The 22642-nt window shown below is 40.7% G+C and overlaps 1 protein-coding gene and 1 non-coding gene across 7 annotated transcripts in view; one reads left to right on the forward strand and one right to left on the reverse strand.

Annotated features, from left to right (window-relative positions):
- Positions 1-22642, forward strand: part of EXOC6B (exocyst complex component 6B) — a 537234-nt gene that overhangs the window by 130720 nt on the left and 383872 nt on the right. The gene's annotated exons all lie outside the window — the stretch shown is intronic.
- Positions 9881-9988, reverse strand: LOC118669603. The gene has a single exon (XR_004972055.1). It is a non-coding gene; the product is annotated as a U6 spliceosomal RNA (small nuclear RNA).

The raw sequence follows: 22642 nt of genomic DNA on the forward strand, positions 1-22642 counted from the left end.
ATAAGAACTTATACTGTCAAAGAATTCAGAAGAAAGAATCCTTGAGAATCTTTTCAGGAAAGGTGACTTGGCATATGATAGACTGATATTATAACTCTAGAGGCAGCTTGGGAATTAAAGGAGTGATTAGGTTAGGTTTACTTGAAAAATAAGTTATTCTGCTTCTGTGAGGAAATAAGATACTCCTTTTTCTTTATTACTTGTCCCATGGTAATGAAATGACTGGACTATGCATAGGGCCATGATGATATGAAAAAGGCCATTAGTCATTTGTTAATTATAATGTTGCTGTCCTTGGTTATCGTGTACCCAGATGTTGCTCAAATGATGGAAACATCATTGATGATATGAAATATCTTTCTAGAGGTTTGTAGTTATTGACATTTTTGTGAAGTAGGTGTTTTGTCCTCACTGCCTGGTATGCCTCAAGAAAAAACAACTTCTTTGGCTATAGAAACATGATGATAAAACCGGTTTGAACTGAAGGTTTAGTTCTGGGCTGTGATAAACCATCTCTGCTCTCTTGTTGTGAAGACTTCAAACTTGCATAACAGGCTGTCTTGGCAGAGTCAGAGCTGGAATGAGACGTTAATTAATATTCCACTGGATATCTTACATATGTTTTGGGCAGACAGTCGCTTTAACTGTCTCAGAAATCTCAGGGACATTTAAGAACGTATGTCTTCTATTTGTCTGGTACATTGTGGACTACATGTGAAAGAAGGTAAACTGTGTGCACAATCATGCATACATTATAGGGAGAGACAGTGGAACCCCTAGTATTATGTAAGTAAGGATCCTGGCCCAGTGAGCCAGACTTGCCACAGGACTCAAATATTAGAAAGGGGCATTGACCTGACCATCCTGACCTAGTCTTCTCCCCTAACTTCACTCTGGAGTCAAGTAGTTAGATACCTTAAAATACCAAGTTTTAAGAATCCTAATTCTTCTACTGCGGGGTACCCATCTTTAAACAAACTAGATATTCAAAAGGAAGGCATTTCTACAAAAACGAGAGGGACTCCAACAAAGTGCACTGTGAGTGAGAATGAGTGGAAATGAGTTCCAGCCATTTTGATAAAGGAAGTTTTTGAGCCAACGAGCTTGAGATGTAGCATTGTTAGAGTAGCCTCATAGGATATTCAGGTTGATAGATCCAGGGGAATTCAGGTTGCATTTATCTTTCAGAAATTTAATGTTGTAGCCATGTATAACTTTTTGGTTACTGCTTTGGGCTAAAATTCTTAGAGCTGGGAATTGGCGTTATTAATGTGAATGTGAAACTTAGCAGGAAGCACGTTTTAAAAATTTAAAATGGGAACCATGAGTTTAGCATTTAATATTACCTCAATTTAACTTTTGGACTTCATGCATCACATTGCTTTGGACTCATTTGTAAAATAGGGGTGGTTAATGTTGATCTACAATACAGAGTGATGAGGTTAATACCGTTAACCAAAATGATGTACAGCTTTGGCTAGATAACTTTTTGTTGTTTTTAATCCTCACCTGGGGGTATTTTTTCCATTGATTTTTAGAGAGAGTGGAAGGGAGTGGGGAGAGGCAGAGAGAGAAACATTGATGTGAAAGAGACACATTGATTGATTGCTTCCCCCATGCACCCTGACCCGGGCCAACAATCAAGCCTGCAACCGAGGTACGTGCCCTTGACTGGAATTGAACCCTTGACCCTTCATCCGCAGGCTCTAACCACTGAGCACTAGTAGGGCAGCTAGATAACATTTTAAACACTTTTGATAATGTTGGGACCCCTATCATTTAGTACTAGATTATTAGCTTTTTAAAAGATTGAAAAGAAAAGGACTCAAGAGTGAACCTACAAGAGACAATTTTTTTTTTACATTGGATGTGACAGTGACACAAAATAGGTCAGTAATGATGGATGTAGTAGATGCTGTTGGTGCCCTGTTTATGTCCCTGTAGCTCTTACCCTTTCAGTGCGTGCTGACTGAGCCTCCGATTGCTAGCTCCTGTATTTTTTTTTTTTGCCTAAGGGCTTTCTTTGGATGCCATAAATGGGGAATTTATGCCACTGCCCCTTTACCCCTGTCCCAGTAGTTTCCAGTCAAAAACTGATGGAAGCTGATATGTAAATACTTCGCCTCCCTTGTCCATCAGGTGGGAGGATGATATACCTTTGAGGCAAGTCTTCTATGCATTACTTCTGCATTCCCATGGAATTAAGTTTCAGTTGACCTGACTTGCTTGATAACATATCCTTTATTGACTTCTTTCTTTTTGTTGTCTCACTTCCCCATATCCCTACTCGTCCTTCTGGGGGTCCTCTCCCAAGTAGATTCCTTGGACTCAAGTTCTTGTTTCAGTTTCAGGAACTTTAGATAGTAGGCAATAGCAATGAAAAGTCTGGGCCCTGTTTCTATATATACTCAGCAACAAATGTGGGTTTCTAGTAGGTCTAAGACAAAGCATACTTAGGCACTTACTAGTAACTTGAACTCCCATTGAAATCATTCACCCATCTTCTCCTACCTGTAGGGCAATCTGGATGGAAGATTTTCTCCGGGAGAAACTTCCTTTGTCAGTAGGTGATTTTTTTGTTTATTTTGTGTAGGTGATTTTTGGGGGTTTTTGTTTATTTGTTTGTTTTGGGCTGGTCAGATGACTCCAAATAGAGATTATAGAAATCCTTCTTTCCTGCCAACATTTTAAGGAGTCTAAGTGGGAGAAAAAGATTGGGGATCTCAACATTCAGTAAGTAACTCTCAGGCTTAATCCTCATGTTTTCAGAAGGATAACTTGTCTCCCCAATTGTGATAGTCCACAGACCTTCTCAGGAGAATAAATCCCTAGCCATTTACTGTGGCAAGGAAAGGTCCTTGACCAGGTGAAGTTAGAAAGGAGAATCTGAGGGTCTAATCGCTCCTTGTGCACACTTTCACCTAAGTCCATTCAAGCTTCATTTACTACGTTCCCTTCCAGAGATACCTAGTACTGCCAGTGTGACGCAAGTTGCTCACTTTGTCTGGTTACCACTTTCCAGCTTTCAACATTTTCTTGCTGTTGGTTCTTAGGTACTTTTGATTTTTGTGGGTTTATGCCTCTTTTAAAAAAAAAAATTTTTTTTTAAGGCTGTTTAGTTTTGTTTCAGTGGAGTTTTGAAGGAGTTCAGCTCAGCACACATGCTCAATTGCCGTCGTTGACTTGAGATCATAGAAGTTAGTTTTCACCAAAGAAAACATAATTAAAGAGGCTGTACAGCCAGCAGTATTGAATAAAGGGGTAGGTTATATATTGTGCCCAGTAGTTAACAATTTATGTATTTCTGAGAATCTGAGGAAAAAATTGTCAAGCAATTACTTTTTTCTAGACTAATCATAAAATACTATCTAGTAAGAAAAACAGAAGAGAAAGTTGGGGAAGAAACTAAGATCTTATGATTTTAGTGTGTATGGGCTGAGTTTCTCTGTGAAGTATATTTGTATTGAATGCCATCACTTGGAGTATATTACTTAAAGGTATTGTGCAGGCCTCTTCCATTATAGTTGGAAGAAAGAAGACTCGAGTAGCAGTGCTTATTTACTACTGTTTACTAGTATATGAGAAGTTCAGAGTCTTTGAACATAAATACTTTAGGAGTGGTTAATTTTATTGATGGGTAAGTGGAGAATTCAGAATCTTGCTTAAGGTTTATAGAGAAGTGTTAAAACAAAGCATTAGGCCTTCATTTCTGAAACCTGGACTTTTTCAGATACTACTCTTTGGCAAAAAATTTGTGCCTCATTCATCAATTGTTTTGCTTCAGTAGGATTATCATATCAAAATTGTATATTCTAAGATACTTATTGAAAATAGTATTTTCAGAGATACTGTCCTCTTTTAGTCTATCTTAAAGTTTATTAACTCAGTGAACTTCGTACATGGCCTGTTGGTTAAATTTCAGAATTCTGTGGGTGGTTTTTCTATCATGACTCTTTTGCCTGTTAGACTTAAAAGACTGAGCCTTCCTAAGAAAATCCACTTTTCAAAACCTGAGACTTCATGTGTGATGGAACTTAAAAAGAAAAACTCTTGGCTGAGCTTGAATGCTGAGACCTAGCTAAGTGGTTTTCTCTGTCTGGAGAACATTGGAAAAAGGGAATTATTAAGCCCAGCAAATGTAGTTGTTGATGGAAATGCTGACAAGACTGGTCCTGCTTGGTGCCACTGTTGTGAGAAGTCAATCAATATTAGATGTATTGTAAGAGTTGCTGCTTATATACAAGTTGTGTCTTATAGACCATGTCACATATAAATAAACCTGTTCAAAAATGTTAAGTGATTTCCATAAAAAAACACTTATTCTGTTCTCTTTCTTAAGCCAAATTCTTGTTGTTTATGGCTTCCTGTACCCAACAGTTCCTGATTGTCTCAAAAAGCAAAACATGTTCTGCGTGGATTAAGCTGCTGAAATGCCTTTCAGGCATTGTTTATGGGTCTGCAGTCTTTATTTTTAGAGAGAAAGCGAATACTTTAATGTCTTCCATATTCCATAAATCTGTCCCATGCTACAATTCAAAGCTGTGTGTGTTTTTGTTAGAAGGTACTTCTGGTTGTACTTAGGGAAGAAAAGCTGCCTAACAATGTTAGTGAATATTTGGGTGGTGGCGGCAGACTCCTCTAAAGTGGATTTGTACTAGTTGAAAGTGCTCTTGGTTTTTAGCTCAAGAAAGTAGTCACCAAAGGTGCTGTTACAGTTAGTAGCAGTGTAATTGCTCTTTGATTGCTTTGCACCAGTAAGTTTCCTGTTTGGTTCATCCTTTGGGACCAGTCTTCTCTCCAGGCAAGCTTGCTGATTTACTACTTCTAGCTCCACTGCTAAGTAGCATATTGAGTCTGTCTGCTTAGTGGTCTTAGTATATATAGGGAAGTTAGACATTATGAGGAAGTTAGACATCACGTATCTGCTGACTAAGCAAAAAGTAATTTGAGTTGCAGATTAGATGAGAACGGACGTGTTCAGGGTGGTATGGCCGTAGACTTGAGTTGCAGATTAGAGTTTACTTTTTCTTCTTAACATTTTATTTTGAAAACTTTCAAATATACAGAAAAGTTGGAAGACTTATACAATGAACCCTCAAGATGTAGACATTATCATCACCCTAGAAAATTCTGTCATGCTCCTTGCTACTCAGTCCTCTACTCTTACCTCCATAAAAACAACCATTCCACCATAGATTAATTTTGTTTATTGTAGAACTTCGTATAAATGGAATCATACATTATGTATTCTTAAATACAGGATGGGTAAAACGTAGGTTTGCAGTTGTGAGTATGTGCATATGAACAAGGCTTCTTTCACTCAGCATAATGCTTTTGAGATGCATCCATATTGTTACATGTTTCAGTAGTCTATTCCTTTTCATTGCTGAATTTTGTATGAATTTAACATGTTTATTCATTCTCCTATAGATGGGCACTTGAGATGTTTCAGTTTTTGGCTTTTAAGAATTAAGCTACTCTGGCCTGGCCGGCGTGGTTCAGTGCTTGAGCGTCAACCTATGAAGTAGGAGGTCATGGTTTGATTCCTGGTCAGGGCACATGCCTGGGTTGTAGGCTCAATACCCAGTGTGGGGCATGTAGGTGGCAGCCGATCAATGATTCTCTCTCATCATTGATGTTTTTATCTCTCTCTCTCTCTCTCCCTTCCTCTCTGAAATCAACAAAAATATATATATATTTTTAAAAAGAATTAAGCTGCCAAAACCGGTTTGGCTCAGTGGATAGAGCGTCGGCCTGCGGACTGAAAGGTCCCAGGTTCGATTCCGGTCAAGGGCATGTACCTGGGTTGCGGGCACATCTCCAGTGGGGGATGTGCAGGAGGCAGCTGATCGATGTTTCTCTCTCATCGATGTTTCTGACTCTCTATCTCTCTCCCTTCCTCTCTGTAAAAAATCAATAAAATATATTAAAAAAAAAAAAGAATTAAGCTACTTTGAACACACTTGTATAATATATATTATTTCTCTGGAGTAAATGTACCTGGGAGTGGAATTCTGTGTCAGAATTTTATGACATACTAGTACTCGCCAACTTTTTTGCAAAGTGGTTGTATCATTTTGTGTCCTATTCATTTAGGAAAGTTTCAATTGCTCTGCCTCTTTGCCAACATTTTTGTTATCAGTATTTTTAATTTTAGTCATTCTATTCAGTATGTACTATTATCTCATGTGGCCAACATACATTTTTGTTTTAGTGTGGGAAATGAGGAATAAGAGATGGAAGGGACATAAAAACAAGTTGTAATACAAAGGACTTGTATGCATGCATATGAGCATAACCAATGGACACAGACAGGGGTGAGGGCATGTGCTGGGCGGTGGAGCGGCCAAGGAGAGGTCAATGGGGGGAAAAAGGAGACTTATGTAATACTTTAAACAATAAAGAATTTAAAAAACAAAAACAAAAAACAAGTTGTAATAGCCCAGATAGTGAGTTTTCTGCCCTACTGTTGGATGTGGATGAAGCGAAGAGTGAAGAAAACACAAAGAAAAAAGTAAGACAGATGGAGTGATCAGGCAAGTGAAAAAAGGAGCCAGAACCGGAGGGATACCAGGATTGAAGTCACTTCAGGGATTTGGGAAGAAGAAGAATAGCAGTTGGCTTAGAGAGTTAAAATTGACTTTTTTTCCAACATAAAAACTTTTTTATTGTTTTGGTATCTATAGGAGGGAGGGATTAGTATTCATTATTTTAAAATTTCACACACTATATAAAGGTATATGTAAATAGGAATGTGAGAATCACCCAGAATCCCACTGCCCACACAAATCAACTTATGGTGAAAAGATTTTTTTTTTTTAAATGAATAAATGACAGTCATTTATGTATATATGCATTTCATTATATACATATTTGCAGAAATGGGCTTGAGATATACATATAAATTATAGCCCTTTCATTTACAACTTAGACACAGTTAATGTCCATATGTATAAATAATGTGCAAATAATTTAAAATAGCTTATTATATAAATACTAGAGGCCCGGTGCACAAAAATTTGTGCACTCGGGGGGGAGGGGGTCCCTCAGCCTGGCCTGTGCCCTCTCGCAGTCTGGGACCCCTCGGGAGATAACGACCTGCTGGCTTAGGACTGCTCCCGGGTGGCAGAGGACAGGCCCAATCCCTAGGTGCAGCCCCTGGTCGGGCTCAGAGCAGGGCTGATTGGGGAGTTGGGGCGCCGCCCCGTCATGCACAGAGCAGGGCAGATTGGGAGGTTGTGATGCCACCCTGAGTCACGCTCAGGGTAGGGCCGATTGGGGGGTTGGGGCACTGTCCCCTGTCACACTCAAGGCAGGGTCGATGGGGAGGTTGCGGCGCCACCCCCTGTCACGCACAGAGCAGGGCCAATAATGGGGTTGGGGCACTGCCCCCTGTCACTCACAGAGCAGGGCCCATCAGGGGGGTTGGGGCTCTGTACCCTGTCACGCACAGAGCAGGGCCAATCGGGGGATTGGGGTGCTGCCCCCTGTCACGCACAGAGCAGGGCCCATCAGGGGGTTGGGGCACCGCCCTATATCACCCACAGAGCAGGGCCGATCAGGGGGTTGGGGCGCCGCCATTCTCACACTCAGGGCAGGGCCGATGGGGAGGTTATGGCTCTACCCCATCACACACAGAGCAGGGCCCATCGGGGGGTGGGGGGCGTTGGGGCACCGCATCCTGTCACACACAGAGCCGCAGGGCGATCAGGGGGTTGGGGAGCTCCCTCCTATCAGGCACAGAGCAGGGCTGATCAGGGGGTTGGGGCGCCTTCCCCTGTCACGAACAGAGCAGGGCCGATAGGGAGGTTGTGGCCCCGCCCCCTGTCACACACAGAGCTGCAGGGCGATCAGAGGGTTTGGGTGCTGCCCCCTGTCATGCTGATCCCGGTGCCAGGAGGCCTAGCAGCTCCGCTGATCCCGGTGCTGGGAGGCATATTACCCTTTCACTATATAGCATAGAGGCCTGGTGGATGGGTGGGTGCCGGCTGGTTTGCCCTGAAGGTTGTCCTGGATCAGGGTGTGGGTCCCCACTGGGGTGCCTGGCCAGCCTGGGTGAGGGGATGATGGCTGTTTGCAGCTGGTCACACACCCTCAGGGTGGGGGTCCCCACTGGGGTGCCTGGCCAGCCTGGGTGCGGGGATGATGGCTGTTTGCAGCTGGTCACACACCCTTCAGGGTGGGGGTCCCCACTAGGGTGCCTGGCCAGTCTGGGTGAGCGGCTGAGGGCTGTTTTCAGGCTGGGGGTGACTGAAGCTCCCAACCGCTCCTTTTTTTCTTTTTTCTTTTTTTAATTCTGGGCCAGCTTTAGCTTTGAGGCTTGGCTCCAGCTCTTAGGCCTCCGCTGCTGAAAGTAGGTTTCTGGCCTTTGCTTACAATGTTGTGATCCTGCTGGCTGAAGCCCGGGACTAAAGCAGGTTTCTGGGGTTTTGTTTAGCTTCTATATTTGTTACATAGTTGCTTAGAGTTGCAGCTCAGAGGCCTGCAGCGGCAGGCGGGGAACGTTGGAGTCCTCCGTCACTGAAGCAAGCAAGCCTCATGTTAGTTTCAAGCTGCCTGGCTGCCGGCCGCCATCTTGGCTGGCAGTTAATTTGCATATTGCCCTGATTAGCCAATGGGAAGGGTAGCGGTCGTACGCCAATTACCATGTTTCTCTTTTATTAGATAGGATTATAATTTACTTACTCCTGTGTTTCTGGACATTGGGTTTCTAATATTTTAAAAGCAGTGTGACTGGTGTGGCTCAGTGGTTGAGCGTCAACCTATGAACCAGGAGGTCATGGTTCAGTTCCTGGTTAGGGCACATGCCCTGGTTGCAGGCTCGATCCCCAGTGGGGGAAGTGCAGGAGGCAGCTGATCAATGATTCTCTCTCATCATTGATGTTTCTATCTTTCTCTTCCTCTCCCTTCTTCTGTGAAATCAATAAAAGTATATTTTTTAAAAGATAATATTTTAACAGCTCCCCTCCACCCCCCCCCCTTTTTTTACGCTAGGCAATGGTTGGGCAAGGTTGAAGAAAGTAGAGAATAAAAAATGAAAAGAGCCCTGGCTCTTGTTGCTCAGTGGTTAGAGTGTTGGCCTGCACACTGAAGGGTCGCAGGTTTGATCCCAGGCTCAGTTGAGGCTTGTTCAGGAGATAACCAATCTATCTGTCTCTCTCATATCAATGTATCTCTCTCTCACTCTCCCATCCTCCCTTTCACTCTTTCTAAAATTCAATGGCAAAAAAAATCCTTCGGTGAGGATTAATAAAAAAAAAAAAAAAACATGAAAAAGTATAGTTCTTCTTTTAGAAACTCATAATCTAGTGAAACTGAGTCAGATGTTAAAAGCTTTCAAATATATATATTTTTTGCAGAGTGTTCAGTGGTTTGTGCAAAAACTCTTTAAGTTAGACTTAATATGATTCTTGCTGGTCAGTTCTTTGTTGGTGTACCTGTGCAGCAAGATTGCCAAATTTTGTTAGAATTTGGTACTCTAAGAAGTATAGTAAATGAGTTACATTTGGGAATGTGGATTTCAAAGGTTGTTTGAGAGAACTCTAGAATTGCATTAGAATTTTATGGGGGTTCATTGAAAGAAAGAATAATTATAGAGGGTATGTCTGTCTCAATGTTTACTAGTACATATAATTCTACAATAGGATTTGAAGATCCAGGTTATGAAACAGTACCATAGAATAGCTTCCTGACTTTTTACTTTAACTGTATATGTAAATAAGATGGGTTTCTGATTAGTTATATTTATAAAGTCAGAACCAAATCAGTTCAAATATTAATACTTGATAACTTTGTCACCAGAAGACTTAAATCTTTTAACTTTATTGAATGAGTGAATAGTTGGTTTTCTCATGTGCTCTCTCCGTATCTCTCTCTTTTAAAAAAATATGGAACATTCATGAACCTGCGTGTCATCCTTCTGCAGGGGCCATGCTAATCTTCTCTGTATCATTTCAATATTTAGTATATGTGCTGCCAAAGCAAGCACTCTCCTTATCTCTTATGGCCACCCTTGGTTTTATGAGAGCCCATCATCTCTGCTTTCAGAATTACTCTAAAATATGCTTTCTTCTAGGAAGCTTCATACTAATTTTCCTTACAGAAGGGATAGCAATTAAAAAGGTAAAGGAAGAGGATGTATAGAATATAATAAAATATGTCTAGATGTTTGTGCACTTTTTGTCTTACTATTGTCTGAATTTTATCTGGTTTTATTTGTGATTTTCAACTCTGGGAATCTTGTTTCTTGAATGGAATAAAAAATAAGTCAGTCTATCCATTTGTGAAAAAGGAATCTTAGGAAGAAAGAGCAGATGGTTGGAGCCCTTATGCTTCTTCCCCAGCTGGGAAGGATACTGTTTTCAAATGTTATTTCCATTGTGTTTAATACTGCTCAAGGGCCTGTATCCAGCACCTTATTTATTTGGCCATGTGTTTTTCCCAACTCATGGTGCAAAAGGGAACTCTGGTCAAGACTTTGATAATAGGAATTAACCAGGCATTGTAACTAAGAAGATTAAAATCCTTCTCAGACAGATTTTATTAGTTTTTTTAAAAAAATTCAAATACTCTGGTTCGAAATAACTTTATGAACTAAAATTAGGCTGTCCCATTTCATGGCTGATGGAGAGAAAGGACTTAGAGGGGTTGTCATTTTATATGGTATACTAGAGGCCCAGTACATGAATTCGTGCACCAGTGGGGTCCCTTGATCTGGCTGGCAATTGGGGCCAATCAGGGCCATCTTGCCCTGTCCTAATCGGGGCCAATCGGGGCCGGCCAAGGGGAGGGACTGCGGGAGGTTGGCTGGCCACAGGAGGATGGCTGTGGGAGCGCACTGACCACCAGGGGGCAGCTCCTGCATTGAGCATCTACCCCCTGGTGGTCAGTATATATATATACTAGAGGCCCGATGCATGAAATTCATGCAAGGGGCTTGGCCCTTGCAGCCCCGCTTCGTCCAGAAGGTTGTCCAAAAGGACATTCAGCTGTCCGGTCTAATTAGCATATTACACTTTTATTATTATACTAGAGGCCCGGTGCACAAAAATTTGTGCACTCGGGGGGGAGAGGGGGTCCCTCAGCCCGGCCTGTGCCCTCTTGCAGTCTGGGACCCCTCGGGAGATAACGACCTGCTGGCTTAGGACTGCTCCCGGGTGGCAGAGGACAGGCCCAATCCCTAGGTGCAGCCCCTGGTCGGGCTCAGAGCAGGGCCGATTGGGGAGTTGGGGTGCCGCCCCGTCATGCACAGAGCAGGGCAGATTGGGAGGTTGTGATGCCACCCTGAGTCACGCTCAGGGTAGGGCCGATTGGGGGGTTGGGGCACCATCCCCTGTCACACTCAAGGCAGGGTCGATGGGGAGGTTGCGGCGCCACCCCCTGTCACGCACAGAGCAGGGCCAATCAGGGGGTTGGGGCGCTGCCCCCGTCACACACAGAGCAGGGCCCATCAGGGGGTTGGGGCACCACCCTCTATCACCCACAGAGCAGGGCCGATCAGGGGGTTGGGGCGCCGCCACTCTCACACTCAGGGCAGGGCCGATGGGGAGATTATGGCTCTACCCCATCACACACAGAGCAGGGCCCGTGGGGGGGGGGGATTGGGGAGCTCCCCCCTATCAGGCACAGAGCAGGGCTGCTCAGGGGGTTGGGGCCCCGCCCCCTGTCACACTCACAGCCGCAGGGCGATCAGGGGGTTTGGGCGCTGCCCCCTGTCATGCTGATCCCGGTGCTGGGAGGCATATTACCCTTTTACTATATAGGGTAGTGGCCTGGTGCATGGGTGGGGCTGGCTGGTTTGCCCTGAAGGGTGTCCTGGATCAGGGTGGGGGTCCCCACTGGGGTTCCTGGCCAGTCTGAGTGAGGGGCTGAGGGCTGTTTTCAGGCTGGGAGTGACTGAAGTTCCCAACCGCTCCTTTTTTTCTTTTCTTTGTTTTTTATTCTGGGCCAGCTTTACCTTGAGGCTTGGCTCCAGCTCTTAGGCCTCCGCTGCTGAAAGTAGGTTTCTGGCCTTTGCTTACAATGTTGTGAATCTGCTGGCTGAAGTCCGGCGGTATTTGTTACAATGTTTCTTAAACTGCCCGCTTAGAGGCCTGCAGCCGCAGGCGGGGAACGTTGGTTTTCTCCAACGATCCTCCATCACTGAGGCAAGCAAGTCTCATGTTAGTTTCAAGCTGCCTGGCTGCCAGCCGCCATCTTCGCTGACAGTTAATTTGCATATCTCGCTGATTAGCCAATGGGAAGGGTAGCGGTCGTACGCCAATTACCATGTTTCTCTTTTATTAGTGTAGATATATATATTCCCTGACAGCAAAAGCATTTCAGTTATTAGTATTGCTTTTAACAAATTAAGGTCACAGTATTGTTGTGAGTGCTGTCTTCTAGGAAATCCATAAACAGGTGTTCAGAGGAACCCTTTTCTAACCAAACTACATTGCCATCTCCTTTTTCTGAGCTCTGAGGCACAGAGCTATGGTTTTTTTTTGTTACTCCTTACCTGAAGATGTTTTTTCTATTGCTTTTCAGAGAGAGAATGGAAGAGAGGGAAGGGAAAAATTTGTGTGTGTGTGTGTGTGTGTGTGTGTGTGTGTGTGTGTGTGTGTGTGAGAGAGAGAGAGAGAGAGAGAGAGACTGCGAGAGAGACAGAGAGAGAGAGAGAGAGAGAGAGTGAGAGAGAGAGAGAAACATCGATGTGAGAGAGACACATCGACTGGTTGCTACTGGCTATCTCTTGCATGTGCCTTGGCCAGGGGTGGGGAGCAAATCCGCAACCCATGTACAAACCCTTGACCAGGAATTGAACCCATGACCTTTCTGTGCCTGGGCTGATGCTCTACCCACAGAGCAACACAGCCAGGGCATAGAGCTAGTTTTTAATTATCCAAACTTATGTGGCTAACATTTTATATATTTGGTTAAAAGTATAGATTTACCTTAAGCACAGCCCTCCGTGTTTGACAGATACTTTCATTTGCCACTCAATAGATTATCCTATGTGTATACACATATTAGAATTTCTTGTCAAGAGATTCATCCACTAAACCCCAGTTGAAAGCCTATATTATATCAGTTTTTATGCTTGCAATTCAAAGATTTGTAAGACAAGCTCTCACCTTTAAGAACCTTAGAACCTAATGAGCATGACAGACTAATCAGTGATTATATTATCACACTGTGGTAGAGGTGTGCACGTAGGGTTTTGTGTGTGCAAAGAAGCATCTGTGCCACACTGAGATAAATTTTGAGGGTGAATATGGGTTTGGTAAATGAGTGAGGATGAAATCCTCTTCTAGGCAAAGAGGGTACTGTTTCAGGGATTGAAGATTTGTATTGAAAGAAGTACAGGTAGTTCATTGAAGCCTCAGTGAAGGGTATATTTGTGGAAATTCATTGAGAGATAAGAGCAAAGAGGTATGCTGTAACTAAATCATGATGGGTTTTATATAATAAATGAAAGGAATTAGAATTATATTCTTAAACTAATGTTGAAGGTTAACGTCTCAGTGTTGTGTGTATCAAGAGTCATGGGTGCAGCCTTTCCCTGATAGCAGTCAGACAATCAGTTATGGGACAGCCAGCCTGGAGGTAGGGAGCCCACACTGAAGATAAACTTGAAGCTAAAAATGAAAAACCATGACTTTTCCATTGTGTTTTGTTCCCCCCTCCCACTCCCCCCTATAATTGGCATGGTCTAAGAGAATGGTAGGATGGAAGGGGAAGCGAATAAAGGTGATATTTGGAAAGGAATATTAACAACAATAATTTGAGTGCTTCTTATTTGTCAGATACTGTTCTAATAAGTGCTTTACATGAATTATCATTTTATTGTTTATAACAAATTGAGGTAATACTATATTGTCCCTATTTTACAAGTGAGGAAATGAGGCAAAGAGAGGTTAAAAAATGTAATGTGCCCAAGGTCACATAGGTAGTGATGGGCAGAGCTAGGATTTGAACCTAGGCAGACATACTCCAGAGCACATGATTTTTATTTACTTATCTTTTTGAAAGAATTTCAGACCCAAAGAAAACTTGCAAAAATAGTACAAACAAGTCCATATATACTTTATCCAGGTTGCACAGCTATTAACATTTTACCATATTTGCTTTATTCTCTCTGTACATATAATTATACATATTATTTTTTTTAAATGATTTTAGAGTTATGTAGACATAATGCCCCCTTAAAAAAAATGCACTATCTTATATAATCACACTAGAGGCCCGGTGCACGACAACCGTGCACTGGGGGTTGAGAGGGGGAGGGAGGGGAATCCCTCAGCCCGGCCTGCGCCCGCTCACAGTCCAGGACCCCTGGGGGGATCAGTTCATTTACAACTTTAGTACCATCAGTGAGGTCCCATGGGTTTACTAGTTCTTTAATGTCAGAAATGTTATTCTTTCTCCCAAACGTCCTTCTCTCATTGTAAATAAACTCTCCCAAACAAGCAATCTTGACAGATTGCAATTAAATTCTTTGTTTACATAAAAAATTATTTTTAGAACTATTTAAATACTTAATCTGGGTCCCATAAACTGTAGGTCTTGGAGGTTCAGTAGCTGTCTAAAATTATGTGCAATATTATATGTATTTGCAAGTACTTCTGGGTAGAGAGTTCATACCTTTTATTCAGGTTTATAATAGTTGATAGCCCAGAATAAGTTTGAGAATTACCCTGTTAGTTAACTTCTAGAGGAAAGAGATTACATCTTGACGTATTTCTTTGTGTCTTATGAAATCCTAGTAGGCAGTTAATCAAGTGCAGTTATTTATTACTCACATTGCACACCAATTTGATGTGTGCACTTGCACATGTTACTATATCTATGTTCCTAATGTAACTAGACTGCTTTTGTGTATGTTTTAGCTATTAGTTTGCTCGTTTCTTAATAAGCAACATTATCTCCTTCCCATTGCCAACTCTTTCAGGGAGCCAGTGCCTATCCAGCCACCCTGTTTCACTACTGGGCAGTGAAATTAGATTGTTCACTAGTGGCAGCAGCATTTATAGGCATTAAAACAGAAATTGGTAATTGTGTTACAAATGTTCAGCAAGCCACATTTCATGACCAGCTTTGTAAAAAAAATTGAAAGTGTGAACAGCTGTTGGTGCATTGCATTTGCATTTCTGAAATTTCAAGTGAAAATTAAACATTAGCAGCTGCAGATAGATTCCTGCAATTGACCTAGTGCCTCAGGGTAAGCAATACATTGATGTCTATGGGACATCAGGGTCCTAGTGAGAACTGTGGGGAGAGGGAGACTTCTAAGAGATGAAAATAGATTTGTTATTCTTTTAAATTTTTGTTCTTTTTCTTTTTAAAATCTAGATAGTTTTGCCTGAATCTAGCAATTCCTGTAGTCACTGAAGGATCTTTTGACATAGGAATTCCAGTGGTTGATTGTCCTTAGACCATGCATGCCTTAAAAAATATTAAAGTATTCCTCCCATGGATTACCCATCTTTTTTTATTTTGTCTATTCTGAATTGTATGTTTTAATGAGATTTTAATTCTGCCTTTGAATGTGTTTGGGTTTCTTCCTCTGTCTTCACTTAAAGCACTATTGAGGAACTCTTTTATGAGATCCAAATGCTTGAGGGCAGAATTAAACGTTATTGATGAAATTACTTTAAGCCCAGTTCTCAGAACATGTATTAGTAAAATACTTTTTTCTCTCTAGGAGTTTTGAAGTAAACTGTCAAGGAATATACTACTGGTTGGCTTGCTGGCCCACTGAAACTCAATTTCTAATGTTTTGGAGAGGGCCTAAATAAAGCATTAAACAGGATTAAAAGTGTGAAGAGTAGACTTGAAGGTGTTGAGTGCCTGAAGCTACAGAAAAAAGAGTTGAGGAGGAGCTGAATATGATCAGTCCTTACTGTTTTGAGCAACTGTCCTATATAATAAAAGCCTAGTATGCTAAGTGTCCAGTTGTCCAGTCAATCAATCAAAGCATAATATGCTAATGATATGCTAAGGCAGCTCAACCGCTCACTATGACATGCACTGACCACCGGGGGCAGATGCTTCGACCGGTAGGTTAGCTTGCTGCTGGGGTCTGGCCAATCAGGACTGAGTGAGGTGGGCCGGACATGCTCTGGAGCCCTCCTGTGGTCTCTCCCCAGCTGGCCAACCTCCTGCGTCCCTCCTCGGCCCTGATTGTGCACCGGTGGGGTCGCTCGGCCTGGCCTGCGCCCTCTCGCAATCCGGGATCCCTCAGGGTATGTCAGAGAGCTGGTTTAGGCCTGACCCACAGGCCAAGCCGAGGGACCTCACTGGTGCACGAATTCGTGCACCGGCCTCTAGTTTCTTATAAGTTTGAGGGTACTAAGCTATCTTTTACTGCCCTGCATTTATTCTCACACCTGTTGTGCTATAGGAAGGAAGGCTTAGGGTTTATGGTCTGCCAGCTGAGAATCAAGTTAGAGATTAGGGCTGTATGGATTCTGAAACACAAATATATCCCAGGAGTTAATAGATTTTTGGTCTACTCATTTAAAATAAAATAAATCTTTATTGTTTAAAGTATTACATTTGTCCCTCCCCCCATTGCTCTCTCATCCCTTTCTCCCCCAAACCTTCACCATCCACTATCTGTGTCCTTGTGGTCTACTCATCTTAATAAGAAAGGTAAATTAATGTTTTGTCTGGAATGGCTTTATTTAGAAAGACCTTGAAGACCTTTTACTCCAAGATTCTGAATATTTAGACATTCTGGTACTAAGACTTACTGGTACATATGATAAGAATAATGTCACTTCAGTTTTTCTTGTATCTGGTACATTTGGTTTCCAGAGCATTAAATGTGTCATAAGGTGGGTTAACCCAGAACTACATTAAAAAAAAAAAATTCCTTCCTTGTTCTGGAACCAAGATAGTTATGCAGTCAGTGGTAGTATCTTCTTCAGCTGTCTAGGAAGTAGGAAAATCTTGTGATCCCAGTCATTTCTCAAGAGTACAGTTGACATCTAAATAGAAAGGGATGATTTTTTCTTGCCTTCTTTTAGTTAGAGGTATTGCCTCTGTTTTGGAAATAGAACTTGGTGGCTCCCCCTCCACTCTCAACCACTAGACCTGTTAATCTTATTGAAGACTTCAGATTTTATATGCAGTCTGTGCAGGTAGCCAGATGCCATATGCTGTTAATTTCTGATTCCATGAAGGCCAGACCATACAGCTGGAAATGATTGAAAGGAAAAGCACGTTCTTTTGTTTAACAAGACAAAGCCTATTGTGTACTCTGCTTCTGATGCTTAAAAGATTTTTTTTTTTAACTGCATACTATTTAGGGCTAAAAGTTTTGAACTCTTCACTTCAGAAATTACTTTTCCAGACAAAAGAGCAAAACAATGTTTATTTAAATTGTTCTCTGGAACATGACTGATAGTGTTTACAACATTTCTATGACATTTTGATCCAGTGGGGAGTACTTGGAGAGGTATTTAAAGTGCTTTTCACTAAATCAGATGCTTTGTAGTGTTTGAACCTTTTTAAAAAATCATTTGAGAAGTTGAGTTGAGAGAAAGAAAATGGCCAGGGCATTCTCTAAAGACTCAGAATGACTTGTCATAAGCAAAACAGATTTTTCCCCCCCTCAAAAATTGAAAACCTACTTAAAAACACACACAACTAGGTTGAGTTGTATACATATTGGTTTAGAGCTTTGTCTATTCATGTTGGCCTTTTTATCAGGGCCGTTTTCCAGGTTCTACCTTCTATTGAGTGAGAATTTCTTTGGAAAAAGCCACTGAGGGGTGTGTGTGTGTGTGTGTGTGTGTGTGTGTGTGTGTGTGTGTGTGTGTTTAACGTCTACTAAACGCAAAGTTATAGCTTTATTCAGGTACTAGGGACATATTAGTAGAACAGAGGAAAACACCACATAAGTGTTTGTATTGATCCAAAGATAGAGTATTTATAGAAAAATTTGTATTTTGTGCATTGTTTTTTTTAATCCTGATGTTTGACATTTTATTTCAAGGCATTTAACTGCTTGAAACTACCTCAGGGGATCTGATGAACCATAAGCAATTATCTCAGTTTGCAGTCAGTTACTTAAAGAAAATCCTAGTTTTAATGTTGGATTTTAAAAAGGAGATTCTGTGTAAAGCATCAGACTAATAGATGCTTAAATGCTATCTTTAAATTGAGAAAGATCTTGTTTAGTTTTTAATATATTTTTAATCATCTCTGCTTTCCTTCCGTGTTAGGCTTACATAATATTCAACATTAGCCATATACCTCTCCAGGTAACTTCAACAAAGCCCCGGAAATGACTCAGCTTGAGTTATATGCTCAATCTTAAACTAAGACCACAAGAATGGGGTACTCTGGCTAGCCGAAATTGTGTGGGCATCCCTGTGATGGGGAAGGCAGAGATGACAATAACATCATTTATTCAATAAATACCAAAACCCTACACTCCAGATCAGTTGAATCTGAATTACTGAGGATGGGCCTGGGCATTTATATATTTTCCCATCACAATTGATTCGAGTATGTATTCAAGGTTGATAAGTACTGATGCAGGCCTTGAGAGTTAGTGTAAAGGTTTACTTTTCAGTGAGAAGGAAACCACTGGTGGGTTTTAGTCCCTTCAGATATCTAAGAATAGATGGATTTTTAAAAATTCTTTGGATGCATTGCTGTCACTGCTATGTGGAATATAGACAAAGAGAGTCTAAGTGTGAATAAAAAGACCAGGTAGTAGGGAATTTTAACAATACACGCACGAGAAGATTGTGAATTAGACTAGGCATTGAGGTGGAGATGTTGAGAAAGATTATATTCTGGATTTAGTATATTTTGGGTATAGAACCAATAGGTGGATTGATTGGATTGTAGGATAAAGTGATATCAAGAATGACCTTTAAGGCTTTGGTTTGAATGGTTGAAAGAATGGAATTACTCTTTACCAAGGTGAAGAATGTGGGTGGAGTAGGTTTTGGTAGAGGAGGAGAGGCCGGGAGAGGCAGTCAGGACTTTGATTCTGAGATGCCTATAAGACATCCAAGTAGAGATGTTTAGAGGAATGATTACATTTATGAATTGGGGATTCAGGGAAGAGGCCTAAGCTGGTCATATAATTTTGAGACTCATCATAGAATCAGTCACCTCAAGAATAGTGTAGGTAAAGAAGAGGTCCAAGGACTGAGCACAGGAACCTTTCCAACATTTAAAGGATGAAAAAGGAGGTGTAGTCAGCAAAACAGATTAAGAGTATCATTCAGTAAAGAAACAGAGGCCTCTTTGGTGTGGCTCAGTGACTGAGTGTGACCTATGAACCAAGAGGCCACGGTGAGATTCCAGGTTGTGGGCTCAATCCCCCGTGCAGGAGGCAGCCAATCAATGATTCTCATTATTGATGTTTCTATCTCTCTCCCTTCCTCTCTGAAATCAATAAAAACATTAAAGAATACAAAACAAAAAGAAACAGGAAAGCTAAAAGAGAGAAGTGTTCCAGATTCTTCCATAATGAAGGTTTTCAGTGTGAGGGGGAGAGCAAGTTCCTGAAAAGAAAGATTGTTGGGCAAATAGTGTCATATTACAAAGGGTCTTAAATGCCATTTTGAAGAATTTGTGTGTGTTTTTTTCCCTGTCAGCTCTATGAAATATTTAGGAACAGAAGAGGGGCATGGCAAGTTTGTGTTTTAGGCAGACTTACTGGTAAGTAGTGTGATGATAGCCAGATTAAACAAAAAGGGATCTGATTGAGAGACTATTGTAGAATTTCATGGGAGATATGGTATAGTTTAATGTACTGGTTCAACCCTGTCGGACCTAATGCTGCCGTTTTGTAAGGAATATTTTGTAATGCCCTCTTTACAATCCTGAAATAAAATTTGTAGATAATAAAATCTACCTATATACATAATTCAAAAACAAATATAATACCCTTAACTGTAATGTAAAGGAGAAATAAACTGAAAGTTATTTACAGGAAAATATTATTATAACATAAAATCTGTATTATGAAAAAACTTATTGACTTAGAAAATATTGTGACTACAACCCATTCTGATGTTCGTGAATGAATTAGAAACAGGCTGCAGTTTGTTTTTAAAATTATTTTTAATAGTGTCTTTTACACAGCAACAGTTTTTAATACCAATGAAGTTCAGTTTTATTAGAATAAAAAAAGAGGATTATGATTTTAGTGTCATGTCTAAGAACTCTTTGCCTAATCCTAAGCATGAAGAGTTTCTTCTATAAATCTTTTATAGTTTTAGGTTTTGCAATTAGGACTGTGATCATTTTCAGTTAATTTTTGTATAAGGTATAAGATTAAGTTCAAAGTCTATTGTTGTTTGTGTATGGATGTCCAGTTGTTCCAACACTATTCAATGAAAAGACTTTTTCTTTTTTGCCATTGAATTGTTTTTGCAACTTTAAAGTTAAATGGCCCTAATTGTGTGAGCATATTTCTGTCATTTTTGTTTCAGTGATGTGTGTATCTGTCCCTTCACCAATAACACACTGTCTTGGTTACTGTCACTTTAAAGTAAGTCTTAAAATCTGATATTATAATTCCTTCCACTTGATTTTCCTTTTTCCAAAATTAAACAAATTCTAGTTCCTTTGCCTTTCCCTATAAATTATAGAACCAGCTTTTCTATATCTATAAAAATATCCTGCTGAGATTTTATTTGTTTCCCCTCTGAGATTTCAATTGTAATTCACGGAATTTGGTTTATTTTGGGGAGAATTGAATCTTTATTTTGTTGGGTCTTCTAATCCATGAATATGGTGTGTCTCCATTTAATTGATTTCTTCTATTAGCATTTTGTAGTTTTTCAGTATATGGATCTTATATATGTTTTGTCAGATTTATAGAAGTTATTTCAAATTTCTTTTAAACTTTATAAATGATACTAGATTTTTTGTTTTCCAGTTTATTGATAAGAAATGCAGTTGATATTTGTGTGTTGATCTTATATTCATTCTGTAAGCTTGCCAAACTCACTTATTTGTTGTAGAAGTTTTTATTGTTGTTGTTGTATCTTTACATTCTTGGTATGTTCTAGGTAGATAATCATGTCAACAGTGAATAGTGACAGTTTTAACTTTTTATTTCTGATCTGTATGCTTTTAATTTCTCATTTTCAGTTTATTGTATTGACTAGTTACTTTTCAGCTCCCTGGGGCTTTAACAATTTAAAAAAAAAAAAAATCCTGCCCTAACTGGTTTAGCTCAGTGGATAGATTGTCGGCCTGTGGACTGAAAGGTTCTAGGTTCGATTACAGTCAAGGGCATGTACCTTGGTTGCGGGCACATCCCCAGTAGGAGGTGTGCAGGAAGCAGCTGATCGATGTTTCTCACTCATCGATGTTTCCCACTCATCGATGTTCCCAACTCTCTAGTCCTCTCTTTTTCTCTCTGTAAAAAAATCAATAAAATACATTTAAAAAAAAATCCTTTGGCTAGAAAGCTGGGGCTTTTGTTACTCTACTTTGCTGTGGACTTACCAACTGCCTCCTTATCTTGAGCTGGACAGGGGAGGACAGAGAAGAGAAAGAAACAAGCACTGGGGTTTGGTCCTACCCTCTTAGAACCACAGCTCCACTGTATGGAAGGAGAGGATCCTCTCAGAGCTTCAACTCTTATGGGTGCTCATTAATGAACAGTGCCACTATTGCTTGGAGATTATAGGCTGTGGTGGGATGGAGAAGAGAGAGAAAAAAAGGGGAGATGTTTCCGTAGTCTCTGAGTATTAGATTTTCCCTTCCCTGCTCCTTGAGCCAGAACCAGAGAGCTGGTTCGGGAGCTTTATTGCCCACCTCCTCATTTCTGGTATGTTGTGTTCAGGGTAAGAGATACCAGAAGAGAAAAAAAAAGGTAAATTTACTGTCAGTTTGGGGGTACTTCAAATTCTGGTCTTCTTTCCCAGTCATCCTGCTATTATTTATTTTTCAAAGTCCTCAAGTAAGATAATCCATGCCTTCTGTTCAGGGTGTATAGATATATTCAGTGGAAGAAATAGGTTTGAGTATACTTACTTCGTTTACCTGGAATTGGGCTCCATGAATGGAACTTTATAGAGACTGAGCTAAACCATCTCTCTTCTGTGACAGATACATGCAAAAATATGAACGTAGACCACCAACTTACACCATACACAAAAATAAGCTCAAAATGGATAACAAGACTTAAACATAAGATGGGAAACCATAAAAATTTTAGAAGAATCATAGGCAGCAAAATATCAGACATATCTTGTAGCAATATTTTTACCAACACATCTCCTAGGACAATGGAAACTAAGGAGAAAATAAACAAATGGGAGTACATCAAAATAAAAAGCTTCTGCACTGCAAAAGAAACCATCAACAAAACAACAAGAGAGCCCACTGCATGGGAGGACATATTTGCCAATGCTACATCTGGTAAGGATTTAATCTTCAACATTTTTTGGGAACTCATACAACTTAACAGAAGGAAAATTAACAATCCAATCAAAAAATGGGCAAAGGACCTATATAGATACTTCTTGAAAGTGGACATACAGAAGGCCAAGAGACATATGAAAAAATGCTCAAAGTCACTTATCATCTGAGAGATGCAAATCAACACGACAATGGGGTACCATCTCACACCTGTCAGAATTGCTATCATCAACAAATCAACAAATGACAAGTGCTGGCG

This window comes from Myotis myotis, unplaced genomic scaffold (genome assembly GCF_014108235.1).
Source record: "Myotis myotis isolate mMyoMyo1 unplaced genomic scaffold, mMyoMyo1.p scaffold_m19_p_14, whole genome shotgun sequence".
NCBI classification, from domain to species: Eukaryota; Metazoa; Chordata; class Mammalia; order Chiroptera; family Vespertilionidae; genus Myotis; species Myotis myotis.